Source organism: Mus pahari, chromosome 1, assembly GCF_900095145.1.
Source record: "Mus pahari chromosome 1, PAHARI_EIJ_v1.1, whole genome shotgun sequence".
In the NCBI taxonomy this organism is placed as follows: domain Eukaryota; kingdom Metazoa; phylum Chordata; class Mammalia; order Rodentia; family Muridae; genus Mus; species Mus pahari.
Window position 1 is genome coordinate 94,804,157 of NC_034590.1, and position 12,445 is coordinate 94,816,601.

The 12,445-nt window shown below is 46.2% G+C and overlaps 1 long non-coding RNA gene and 1 pseudogene across 1 annotated transcript in view; one reads left to right on the plus strand and one right to left on the minus strand.

The window, feature by feature from the left end:
• Positions 1-10,899, minus strand: part of LOC110327230 — a 61,620-nt gene extending 50,721 nt beyond the window's left edge. The window contains exon 1 of the long non-coding RNA XR_002380818.1: positions 10,634-10,899. This is a non-coding gene — a long non-coding RNA (uncharacterized LOC110327230). The remainder of the gene's footprint in view (positions 1-10,633) is intronic.
• Positions 1,812-2,388, plus strand: LOC110327222 (annotated as a pseudogene).
• Positions 10,900-12,445: the final 1,546 nt, after the last annotated feature.

Consider the following 12,445-nt stretch of genomic DNA (forward strand, 5'->3'; position numbering starts at 1 on the left):
AGAGAGAGAGAGAGAGAGAGAGAGAGAGAGAGAGAGAGAGAGAGTCGTTTGGATACACACTGATATCCTGCTGAATCCTTCTGCTCAGCCCTTTCCTCTGAGGAAGGAATTGAAGTCCAGCTAGGGCAGCAATGCACACCCATGATCCTCCAGAAAGAGGACGGGGCATTGACTGCAACCCCCAGGCTCTACCATGCCAGATCATTGCTGCACACATTCCCCCACCCATACTTCCAACCCCTGCCTAGAAAGTGTTTAGTGTATACAGCTTAAATACCAGGGCTCCCAGCGGGGCACGCTTCACCAAGCCAGCTCATTTATTCATTAATTTGCTTTCCATATTTCCAAACAGAGGCGGCTGCAGGCGGGGCAAATCAATATTGCACTCTGCGATTCATCTTCGTTCCTGCCATCTCCTGCACCAGCCCCTTGTGCGGCTCCTCTGAGGGTCCTGAGCACTGACGAATGGGATTCTCTGAGGCAGCCACAGCACGTTAGCAGATTAAATCATTAATATCTGCATCGGTCATTTTTACGAGCCTCCCTTGCCCCAGACTCTGCCACCCTGTTTAGAGACCCATGCAGACATGCTGAGGACAGAATCGCCACTTCTGTGGCATGATTGGTTGTGAGAGTCCAAGTATTGATTTTTTTTTCTTCTGCATTTCTAAAAGCAGGTATATTGCCCACAGTTGCAGAAACTATTGAGACAAGGTCTGAATTCTGACTAGCTGATCCCACCCACACCTAATGCCACAGGGTTTTTCTACAGAGGAAGAAAAAAAAATGGTCTTGGAGTTACAGCTTCAAGTTAAGGCCTATGGGTTCCAGGCTGAGCTCCACATTGGGCCTCCCGGGCCTCCCAGGCCTCCCAGCCACCCACAGAGGTACCTCCTGAGAGGAAACTCATGTTCTGCCCTGGTAGCCCACTATAGTAAATACAAAGATGTCAGGTGTAGGACCTGGTTGGGAACCTGAGTTCTCATCTGCAGCAGTCACATACAAGGCAGGCATTGTAGGTCACACCCGAAGCCCTAAGGCTGAGAGTGGGGAGAGAAGGAAGGGGGCTAGAGACAGGCAGAGCCTTGGGGCATCACAGGCCAGCCACCGAGGCACCAGTTAACTCTGGGTTCAGTGAGAAATCACCTCAAAATACAGTGTGTGTGTGTGTGTGTGTGTGTGTGTGTGTGTGTGTGTGGTTGTGGGGGAGGGTGATTGAGGAAGATACCCAAAGTACACCTCTGTCACACAAATACACACACACACACACACACACACACACACACGAATGTTCTTGTATCCACATATGTACGCACACACTAAACATGCACAAGCATATAAAATAAACTAAAAGAGGCAAAGACCCTGTGTGGGAGCACTTGACAGGGAGCACTGTCACCTCTCTGGCTCAACACAGACCATGGACTAGAACTTCCCTGCTATAAGCAGAGGATACTAGAGCCTTTTAAGATGCTCCCCTCCTTTAGTCCATGAATACTTTCATTTCTACTTTTAGGATATACATACATATATACATACATACATACATACATACATACATACATGCATACATACATACATGTACACACACACATACATACATGATGTTAGGAATCAAAACAAGTCACCTGAGCTTTGGGTGGTGGCTGCCACTGAGCTTTGCCTTCCCGTGCGCTGAGGGCCCCGCGGCGTGGACAGCGGTCCTGGCACTCAGAGCCCCACGGCCTGAAGCCTCACGCCCGCCCACCCAGCGCTTCCCGAGCCCGCCTCTTCACCCCTCAGCCACCGGCCGCCACCACCGAGCAGCCCAGATGCAGGCCATCAAGAGTGTGGTGGTGGGAGATGGAGCTATTGGTAAAACCTGCCTGCTCATCAGTTACACGACCAATGCCTTTCCAGAGCGTACATCCCCACCGTCTTTGACAACTATTCTGCCAATGTTATGGTAGATGGAAAACCAGTGAATTTGGGCCTATGGGACACAGCTGGACAAGAAGATTATGACAGGTTGCGTCCCCCCTCCTACCTGCAAACAGACGTGTTCTTAATTTGCTTTCCTCTTGTGAGTCCTACAACGTCTGAAAATGTCCGTGCAAAGTGGTATCCTGAAGTGCGACACCACTGTCCCAATACGCCTATCATCCTAGTGGGGACAAAGCTTCATCTTAGGGGTGATGAGGACACAATTGAGAAGCTGAAGGAGAAGGAGCTGACTCCCACCACCTACCCGCAGGGGCTAACCAAGGCGAAAGAGAGCAGTGCTGTCAAATACCTGGAGTGCTCAGCTCTCACATAGCGAGGACTCAAGACAGTGTTTGAGGAAGCTTTCTAGCGGCTCTCTGTCCCCCTCCTGTCAAGAAGAGGAAGAGAAAATGCCTGCTGTTGTAAACATTGGAGCCCCTCGTTCTCAGTCCTGCCCTGGAACCTTTGTACGCTTTGCTCAAAAAAATCAGCGGAGCCTTTGCATTTGATGCCAAGTTTTTGTTACAGATTAATTTTTCCATAAAACCATTTTGAACCAATGAACCAGTCAATAATTTTAAGGTTCTATTTTAAATGCAAGAATTCCAACTTACAGTCTATTAAAATTCAGCCCTAAAATGACAAAGCCTTCTTAAAGCCTTATTTTTCAAAATCCTCTATTCTTGCCCAGATTAAGAATTGCCAAAATACCTTCTGAACTAAGTTGCGTGTGCTGAGACACCTAAGCACTGACCTCTCGAGAGACTTCTGTTGCTATGAAGACTGCAGCTTCTGAAGTCAGGGGTGCAGACCCTCCCGTAGTCCCCAGACCATGTGACACAGCACAGCCTCCTTAAGGACACATTGCCATGTAACACACCGGTAACTTATCAGTCCATGTTCATTACATAACTTTGTACTGTACGTCACAGTGATGAGTGTGACAGCTCAGCTCTTTGATTTCATAGTGAGTTTTCTAAAAGACCAGTCGACTAGCCTTTGCAGACTTTGAACAGAACTCTGGTTCCTGTGTTGCCTCTAATGAAGTATTCTCTTCCTAGTTGTGGGTGAGCTCGGTGGAGTGTGAAACACAACATGATCAAAGGAGACAGACAGACAGACAGTATTTTGACTAATATGAAGTAGAGATTACACTACATTGTACATGGAGTAATTCAACTGAATAAAAGTGTCACGGGTAAAGCTTTTTAACGGTTAATTTCTGTCAAACAGTTATCAGTGTCTCTTGAGCTTCCCCCCGCCCGCCCTCACTGCCATCCCTCCCCAGATGGGGCGTTGAGTCCATATTTAAACTGGCCACCCTCACAGTTCTAACTTAGCAAGTGCTTTTCTTTAGGACCCCTTCTTAACGAGCAATATGTCTGACCTGTACTATAAGATCTTTCTGATAATGCATTCAGAGAATTTTTATTTTTTGGTAGATCAGTAGAAGTGCGTTCCTGTTTTCACCTTACTTTACTCAAAGCTAGTTAGTGCTTTCCTTAGTTTTCTAGCAACTAGGTGTGAAAATCCTGTGTTGCAGCTTTACAGTTTTTAAACTATTTTAGATATTCTTAAACTATGAACCTTCAAAACAGAGTACCAACACTGCCATGTGACTACTGCTGCCTCTCTAGACCTCACCCACATGGACAGATGCTTCCTGTCGTGGCTCTGCTAGAGATGTTCCTTCGGGTCTGTGAGGTTCTGTCAACTGCTAGTGCTAATGCTGTTGTGTACAACCTAACTCACTGACAAGAGTACAGTGTTAGGCCTTTCAACCACTAGAACAAATTTTTTTCAATTGACAGTTGCAGAATTGTGGAGTGTTTTTACATTGATCTTTTGCTAAGGCAGTTAGCAGTATGTTTTGCATGTATGACTTAATAAATCCTTGAATAATAATAAAAACAAAAACAAAAAAACAAGTCACCTAACTGGAAACTTTTTTTCTCTTGAACTCTAAAAAAGCTCTCCTCGGACAGTGGGGAGTCTCTTAGGACCCCTAAGAATATTTTATAAAAAGTTACTGAAATGTGTGATATGATCTGCCAAATATGAGATATTTTCATTCATATAATAGATCATAATGATCATAAAGCATAGGTAATTTTATATAATAAAAATAAGCAGACCTCATTCTCCCTCTCCTAAAATCAGGGATTATCAAGCAGGCAGAATAAAAACAAAGGCCCCCTCCACACCCCATCTACCATGCCTGCCAGTAGAACCAAGAGAAGGAACAGAAGCCAACTGGAGTGACGGGGGCAGACATGGAGAAGAAACTCAACAGCAGAGTTTGATGCTCTACAAGGGACTCCTAATATGACCCCATCCCTCACTCCCCCTCTATCTCTGACCCCACTTTCCTCTCCCTCATATACTATCCCAGCCACAGGGACCTCTGTTCCTCTCCCTCACACAACCAGAGTCCTTATATGATCACTTCAGAGTCCTCATATGGTCTGTTCCTTCTGCCTGGATACTGAAAGGCCAGCCCTATGGAACAGAGGCTAACTGGACCATCCTGGACCAGTTAAGCCCCAGTCATTGACCTCAATAAGTTCAGGCAAGATCATCAAAACCTGCCCCATGTCAACAGAATACCCCAAGCAAGTAATGGACTCAAAAGAAATCTTAGCAGGTTTAAGTCACTTCATCATGGAGGATTTTTTTCTTACCCAGAAATAGCTATCTGCTACAATAAGCATCTTTGCACATTACAGTGGAACTCCAATACAAGCATCTCTACATCTGTGCTCAACTTTTGAGGCTTAGCCTTTTTCTGAACCAGTCCTTCCCTTAGCTTGTGGAACCTTCTATGTCTTAGTTTCTCTTCCTGATGCTGTGACAAAAGGCCATGACAAAAAACAACTGAAGCCAGAATGGGTTTCTTCTGGCTCACAGTCTGAGGTCTACTGTGGCAGAGGAGTTCTGGTAACAGGAACTTAAGGCAGCCAGTCACATCACATTTATGATCAAGAATCAGGGAATGATAAAAGCTTGTTCTCAGTGTGCTTTCTCCATTTTATACAGTCAAGGGACCCCCCAGCCCAGGGGATGTTGCCCCCCACAGTGGACAGGCCTTCCCACCTTAATTAACCTAATCAAGATAACCACACCACAGGCATGTCCAAAGGCCAGTCTACTAGGTGATTATACATCAAGTTAACAGTTTAGACTAGCCACCAAAGCCCAGAATGATCATAATAATCATACAGTTCTCCCACCCCCATTTATGCTTCCATATTCTTATGTTCCTTTAGAAGAATTACCCTCCAATGATTGTTAGTCGGCTTTCCTGATCCTATGATAAAATACCTGAGAAAATCAACCTACAGAGAGAAAAGGTTCATCTTAACTCACAACTCAGAGGGTTCAAGCCCTGGTTTCTGGTACAGTTGATTTAGAGCCAAAGGAGAGGTTCTCTCATGCCTGGGAGAACATGTGGTGAGGCAGACCTGTTAGCCTCATGGTAGCTGGAGAGCAGGAAAGTTGAGGCTCCAATATCCCCTGAAAGGCAGGAGCTAATGAGTTTGCTTCCATTAGGCTCCATCTCTCAAAGGTCCCACCCCTTCCCAGTAGTGCCACAGGTTAAGGACCAAGCCTTACATATGGGCCTCTGGGGACACAAACTATAGCATCCCTCCAGAGCTGGTCCTTGCATATGGTGCTCCTGTCCTGTATTGTAACCTCATAGAGCTACCCTACTCGTGGGTCCTCACAGCCAGATCAAGGGCACACACTTTCCTGGTGGCAGGCACCAAGAGTGGGTAAGGTGCTCATGCTTGGTTTAAAGAAATCATCACCCATGACCTGAGACTGGTCAAGAAACCTAGAATGACCCATTAGACCTTCCAAAAAGGGAGTTTGACCTCAAAGGACAACTTAAGAGGGACAACTCACTGTGACTTCCTTCCCTTCTCCCTCTCCCTCTCCCTCTCCCTCTCCCTCTCCCTCTCCCTCTCTCCTTCTCCTTTCCCCTCGGTCTTTGCTTCCCTCTCCCTCACTTTCTCCCTCTCCAAACAAATCTTTACCAAGTCCTTAACCTCTCTCATGCCTACCTTCTGTTTTTGGCTCCATCTCCTCCACCCTATTCCAAACCTATTGCATTCCTTCCCTAGATGAACACAAGAACAAACCAAATGGGCTCCCTGCTGTAACATGAACCCCCTCCTTTAACCACAGTCCCTCCTTTATCCAGCAACCCAAAGTACAAGCTTCCCAAACCACGCTCCTGATAGAACTCGGACTTCCCATTGCTCTATGGAAACAGCTCCTGACAGTGGCAGGTATTTTGTTCTCCCTCACTCTCTCCACTGACCCACACATGTGCTCTTGCCTTGGTTCCTGAGGTTATGGAGTCCATGCTCCCCCACCACAGGGCCTTGCTTTTTTACTTCTTCCTAAGATGCTCTTATTGCCACCCTTTGCCTGCCTGTCTCCTTTCAGTCCATAGATCTTAGCTTCAACATCACTTCCTAGGCCTCCTGACTGGATTGATGCCCTTAGAACATACATGAAGCCTTGTGTCACTTTGATTTCTGAACCCATCATTAGCACAGCAGTGAGAATTATTCTTGGCATGAGTACAGAGCTACGACATGGTGTGTGCTTGCTTCTTTCTTCATGCTAGTACGCAGAGCGGTGCTCCTCAGGGTCTGATCCTTCTCAAGAGCCACAGCTAGGAGAAAATTAGTAAGATTGGAACCCAGGTCATCTAGACTCCAGAACTGAACTCACTTCATCAGTGATCACCAAATTTGGTTCCACCATGGGGTCCTGAAGCTCATCAGGGAGACATCTTAGGAAGCAGGGAACCTGAAGGGAAAAAAGTGAGGACTTGACATGCTATGTTCATCTCTCTGCCCACATGGTTTACTCCCAAGAAGAAGGGGCCCATGCATCCTCTCCCTGCCCATAGCCTCTCCCTGAATAAGACATCACAGCCCATCTTAAACTTGTCCTCCTGGTCTGTGCTGTCTCCCATGGTTCCCACTCAGGTCTCCTGCATACTCTGTGATCTGTCCAACTCTGTCACCTAACTTCTCCCAAGTCTCCAGCCATGCTCAGTCATTGGAGAATGTCTCTTCGGGAGGCTGGAGAGATGGCTCAGCAGTTAAGAGCAGTAGCTGCTCTTCTAGAGAACTCAGGTTCTAATCCCAGCACCTATATGGTAACTCACAACCACCTGTTAACTCCAGTTCCAGGAGATCTAATAATCTCTTCTGGCTTCCTCGGACACCAGGCACATACATAGTACACATTCATACATGCAGGCAAAACATTCATACACATAAAACAAAAATAACTCCTTTTTAAAACACCTCTTCAGAGGCATGGGAGGTAGCTTAGTGAAGTGAGTAATGTGGACCTGAGTTCAGGTGTCCAGCACTCATAAGAAAGCCGGACATGGCAAAATACTCTTCCAGAGCTGGGGGGATGGAGACAGTATACCTATGGCTTAGAGATCAGTCAATCTCTCCAATCAGGGAGCTCCAGGTTCAGTGTGAGAGCTGACTCAAAAAATAAGGTGGAGAGTGATGGAGGAAAACACCCACCAGCAATTCCTGAGTTCCATAGGAATGTCCACACCTAAAGACAGACAGACAGATACACACACGCACACCTCACACATCACTACAAAAGAGGAAGAAAATGTCACCTCAAGCTAATCTGACTTGGATTCTTTGCTGGCCAGAAGCCAATGGTTGGGTACACATCTTTGGTTCACCCACATACCTGATGACTTCAATTCTTATTAATAACTTTGGCAGTTTCTTTTTTCCCTCAGTGTTAATTTTGCATAGCCATGACCAAAACGTCTAAAGAGAAAATAGGATTTAGCCAGGCTTGCAGCTGTGATGCCAATGCTTAAGAGACTAGGATAGGAAGAACTCCAAGCTAGCCTGAGCTATGGTATGAGACTATCACAAAGAACCAAAACGACTTTAAAGGAGAGAGGGAGGAAGAGGTTCTTCAGGCTGGTTTCAAGACTTCGATGTGCAGTCCTTGGCATCACAGATCCTGAAACTGCAGTGAAAGGAACATCCTAGCTGTGGGTGTGTGTAAGATGCTGTCCACCTCATGGACAACAGAATGCAGAAGAAGGGGTTGGAGAACAAGTCTGACCATCTTCTGCATGAACTTGAAAAGAATTGAAGACCCAGAAATGAGCCCACACACCTATGGTCACTTAATCTTTGACAAAGAAGCTAAAACCATCCTGTGGAAAAGACAGCATTTTCAACAAATGGTGCTGGTTGAACTGGCAGTTAGCATGTAGAAGAATGCAAATCGATCCATTCTTATCTCCTTGTACAAAGCTCAAGTCCAAGTGGATCAATGATCTCCACCTAAAACCAGAGGCACTGAAACTAATAGAGGAGAAAATAGGGAAGAGCATCAAGGACATGGGCACAGGGGAAATTTTCCTGAACAGAACACCAATGGCTTATGCTCTAAGATCAAGAATTGACAAATGGGACCTCATAAAATTGTAAAGCTTCTGTAAGGCAAAGGACACTGTCAATAGTACAAAGGGGCAACCAACAGATTGGGAAAAAGATCTTTACCAACCCTACATCTGATAGAGGGCTAATATCTAATATATACAAAGAACTCAGGAAGTTAGACTCCAGAGAAACAAATAACCCTATTAAAAATGGGGTACAGAGTTAAAGAATTTAACTGAGGAATACCAAATGGCTGAGAAGCACCTAAAGAAATGTTCAACAAAATAACCCTGAGATTCCACCTCACACCAGTCAGAATGGCTAAGATCAAAAACTTAGGTGACAGCAGATGCTGGCGAGGATGTGGAGAAAGAGGAACACTCCTCCATTGCTGGTGGGATTGCAAGCTTGTACAACCACTCTGGAAATCAGTCTTGTGGTTCTTCAAAATTGGACATAATACTATTGGAGGACCCAGCTATACCACTCCTGGGCATATTCCCAGAAGATGTTCCAACATGTAATTCCCAGAAGATGTTCCAACACATGCTCTACTATGTTCATAGAAGCCTTATTTATAATAGCCAGAAGCTGGAAAAAAACCCAGATGTTCCTCAACAGAGGAATGGATACAGAAAATGTGGTACATTTACACAATGGAGTACTACTCAGCTATTAAAAACAATGAATTTATGAAATTCTTGGGCTGAAATTTGTAGGTCTGGAGTATATCATCCTGAGTGAGGTAACCCAGTCACAAAAGAGCACACTTGGTATGCACTCACTAATATGTAGATATTAGTCCAAAAGTTCGGAATACCCAAGATACAATTTACAGACCACATGAAGCTCAAGAAGAAGGAAGACCAAAGTGTGGATACTTCTGTCCTTCTTAGAAAGGGGATCAAAATACCCATGGGAGGGAATACAGAGACAAAGTGTGGAGCAGAGACTGAAGGAATGACCATCCATAGACTTTCCCACTTGGGGATTCATCCCATACACAGTCATCAAAACCAGACATTATTGTGGATGCCAAAAAGTGCTTGATGAAAGGAGCCTGATATAGCTGTCTCCTGAGGGGCTCCGCCAGTGCCTGACAAATACACAGGTGGGTGCTCTCAGCCATCCATTGGACTGAGCACAGGGTCCCCAGTGAAGAGCTAGAGAAAGAACCCAAGGAACTGAAGGGGTTTGCAGCCCCATAGGAGGAGCAACAATATGAATCAACCAGTATCCCCAGAGCTCCCAGGGACTAAATTACCAACCAAAGAGTACACATGAAAGGACCTATGGCTCCAGCCACATATGGAGCAGAGGATGGTCTTGTCGGTCATCAGTGGGAGAAGAAGCCCTTGGTCCTGTGAAGGCTCTATGCCCCAGTGTAGGGGAATGCCAGGGTCAGGAAGCAGGAGTGGGTGGGTTGGTGAGCAGGGGGAGGGTGTGTTTCGGTAATTCTCTCCATCCCACATATGCTCCAGCAATGAAAACACAACTCAATTAATATAAATACATGCTGTGCACCTAGATTGGGCAGATCTACCCCTACACTACCATCTTCCACATCTGTGAGACCCCTTAGAACTTGTGGTTTCTCCAGGCCATGTGCTTCTGCTCAACTTTTCTTCTTCATCCTCCTCCTCTTCTATGTCCTCTCCCTCTTCCATTTTCTCCTCCTTCTCTCCCCACCTTCCACTCCACCTTCCCTTTTATCAGCTCTCCTTTATTTTACAAATTAAGGTGGGAAGAAAGTTTACAGGAAGTCACCTGAGTGCTGACTCATTCCAAGTTTGTAGCCACTCAGAGAACAGAATTCACATCAAATATAATTTAACCCCAGGGCTATCCACAACAAGGGGGGAGGGGATGGAGGGTTTGGAGGGGAAACCAGGAAAAGGGATAACATTTAAAATGTAAATAAAGAAAATGTTTAGTAAAAAACAAAAACAAATGACAACAACAAAAACCTTCTGCATGAACTTGGACCCCAGCCTCTGCTTACCAACAAAAAGCTCCTGTCATTTCCTCCCAGCTCGCCAATTCTAAGCTCGGTCCTCCTGTTCTTGAACCACTGTCCAGTCTCATTTTCATCTCCAGCCTCTCTCACCAAGTCTCACCACTCAATCGTAAGAAACTGGCTCCTCTAGAAAGCACAAGCTAAGCCTTGCCCCCAACTGGCACCCTCCATGACCCAAGCCATCTCTCCAAGTTCTTACCATCTCTCATCCAGCTTGGAAATGGTGTGAGATCTTGGTTGAGAAGAGATCATCTAGGATACCACTGAGGTCACTGGGACAGGAGCAGAGGGTTGCCCCGCCCCCCAAAAAAGAGTAGTTCTTAAAAAAGCTGTCAGACAAGACAGAGGAGAGGCAACTGGGGAGTTAGGTATTCTGACAGTGAAACAGCTAGAGATCTGAGGTCAGAGCCATGAAACTGCAGCCAGCCAAGTGAAAAAGCCAGAGAACCCCAGACTTCTGGACACAAAGTAACAGTTAGAATCCCAGCTGCCGGCGGCAGTTACACAGCCTAAGGGCAGTTACAGTTACAGACTGGTGAGCAGTTACAGGTGCGCGGTGACAGGCAGAGCAGTTACAGGCACGAGCGCACACACACAGATCCGAGAGCCACCAGCAGTGTGAAGGAGACCGAGAAGCACTGGGCTGGGAAAACTTTTTATAAGAACAAACAATTCACACCCACTTGATTAGAGATCCCCCAAATTGGAGACCCACCTAGAGGCTCCGGGATTTGACTTTTTAATAGGCTCCAGGGCCCTCCCCAGTCTTGCCTCATTGTGGATTGACTGTTCCCTAGCCTTAGTTTTTGTAACAATTGCCATCTCCTCCTCCAGAGTATGGGAGTAAAAAACCAAGGAGCAGCCCTGCTAAAAGGGCCCAGTCTGTTTTCCATGTTCCCCACCCCCATCCCCATACTCCTTTACAAGTACCATCAAGCCTTATCTCTTTTGCCTGATCTCCCCCCCACACACACACCGTGAGGTGAAGTTAGCAAATGACCACTCACTCCAGATCAGGCACTGACAACAGACCCTAGAAATTATTCCACCCTCATCTAACTTGATGAACCAATAAATCTATTGGGGTTACTTACTACCAGTGTGATTAAGGTGTTACCAGAATCGGTGAAAAGCCCACTCACAAACCTGTATCCCTGAAGCTGCCCACACACCCAGAAGGCAGTTCTGCTGCAACAGAGTCTCCTTTCCTCTGTATAATTTTGGGGAGGGGGATTGAGTGTCTGTCCTGGGACTTTCTGAGCTTCCAGAGTAAGTTTTTCAAGTGCATTGTGTTTTCTGAACCTCCCTCCTCTCTCCTGGGGACAGGGGTCAAATCAATGAAACAATGCACAACACCTTAGGTGTGTGCCTTGCCACCAGACCCCATTCTGCTGCCGTGAGTGGCTAAGGGAAGACACCTGAGAACTGATGGATGTCCAATGCCGAAGAGACAGAACCCCTACCAGTGGCCTTGGGACTTGGATATGTTTCACACAGGGGGCACCTCTCCTTTGTGTACCATGTCCCTCACCCCCCACTTCTGGATGTGTGTGTATGTTGCATTCATTTTTTCCCATGCCCTCTATTGTGTGCTTGAAGCCTACTGCCTTCAGCGTCTCACCCAAACTGACTTTTAACTACAGGAATACAATCGTCCCTTGAGTTGATTCCTCCTAAGGTTCAGTATGTGCCACTCTCCTCTCAGAGCCCCCATCCCTGCTTTCATATCACCTTCTGGTTTTTCCTTCCACCTGCCATTCCTTTCCACATACTCTAACTACCCTTTAAATATCAAAGCCCCTAAAGGCTCCACATCCGTGGCCTTCTCTTCTTTTGAGTGTATATGTAACCATACTTTTTGGCTACTTCATTAGGTTCTTATATCTACACCCTTCTCCTTAAGGTTGCTGCCTTCCTGTTGAGTCACAGGCGGCTCTCCATTGCCTTGTCCATACTGAGTATGATCTCAAGGACCAGATCTAGATTCTAGCTATCCATCAAATCTCTCTTG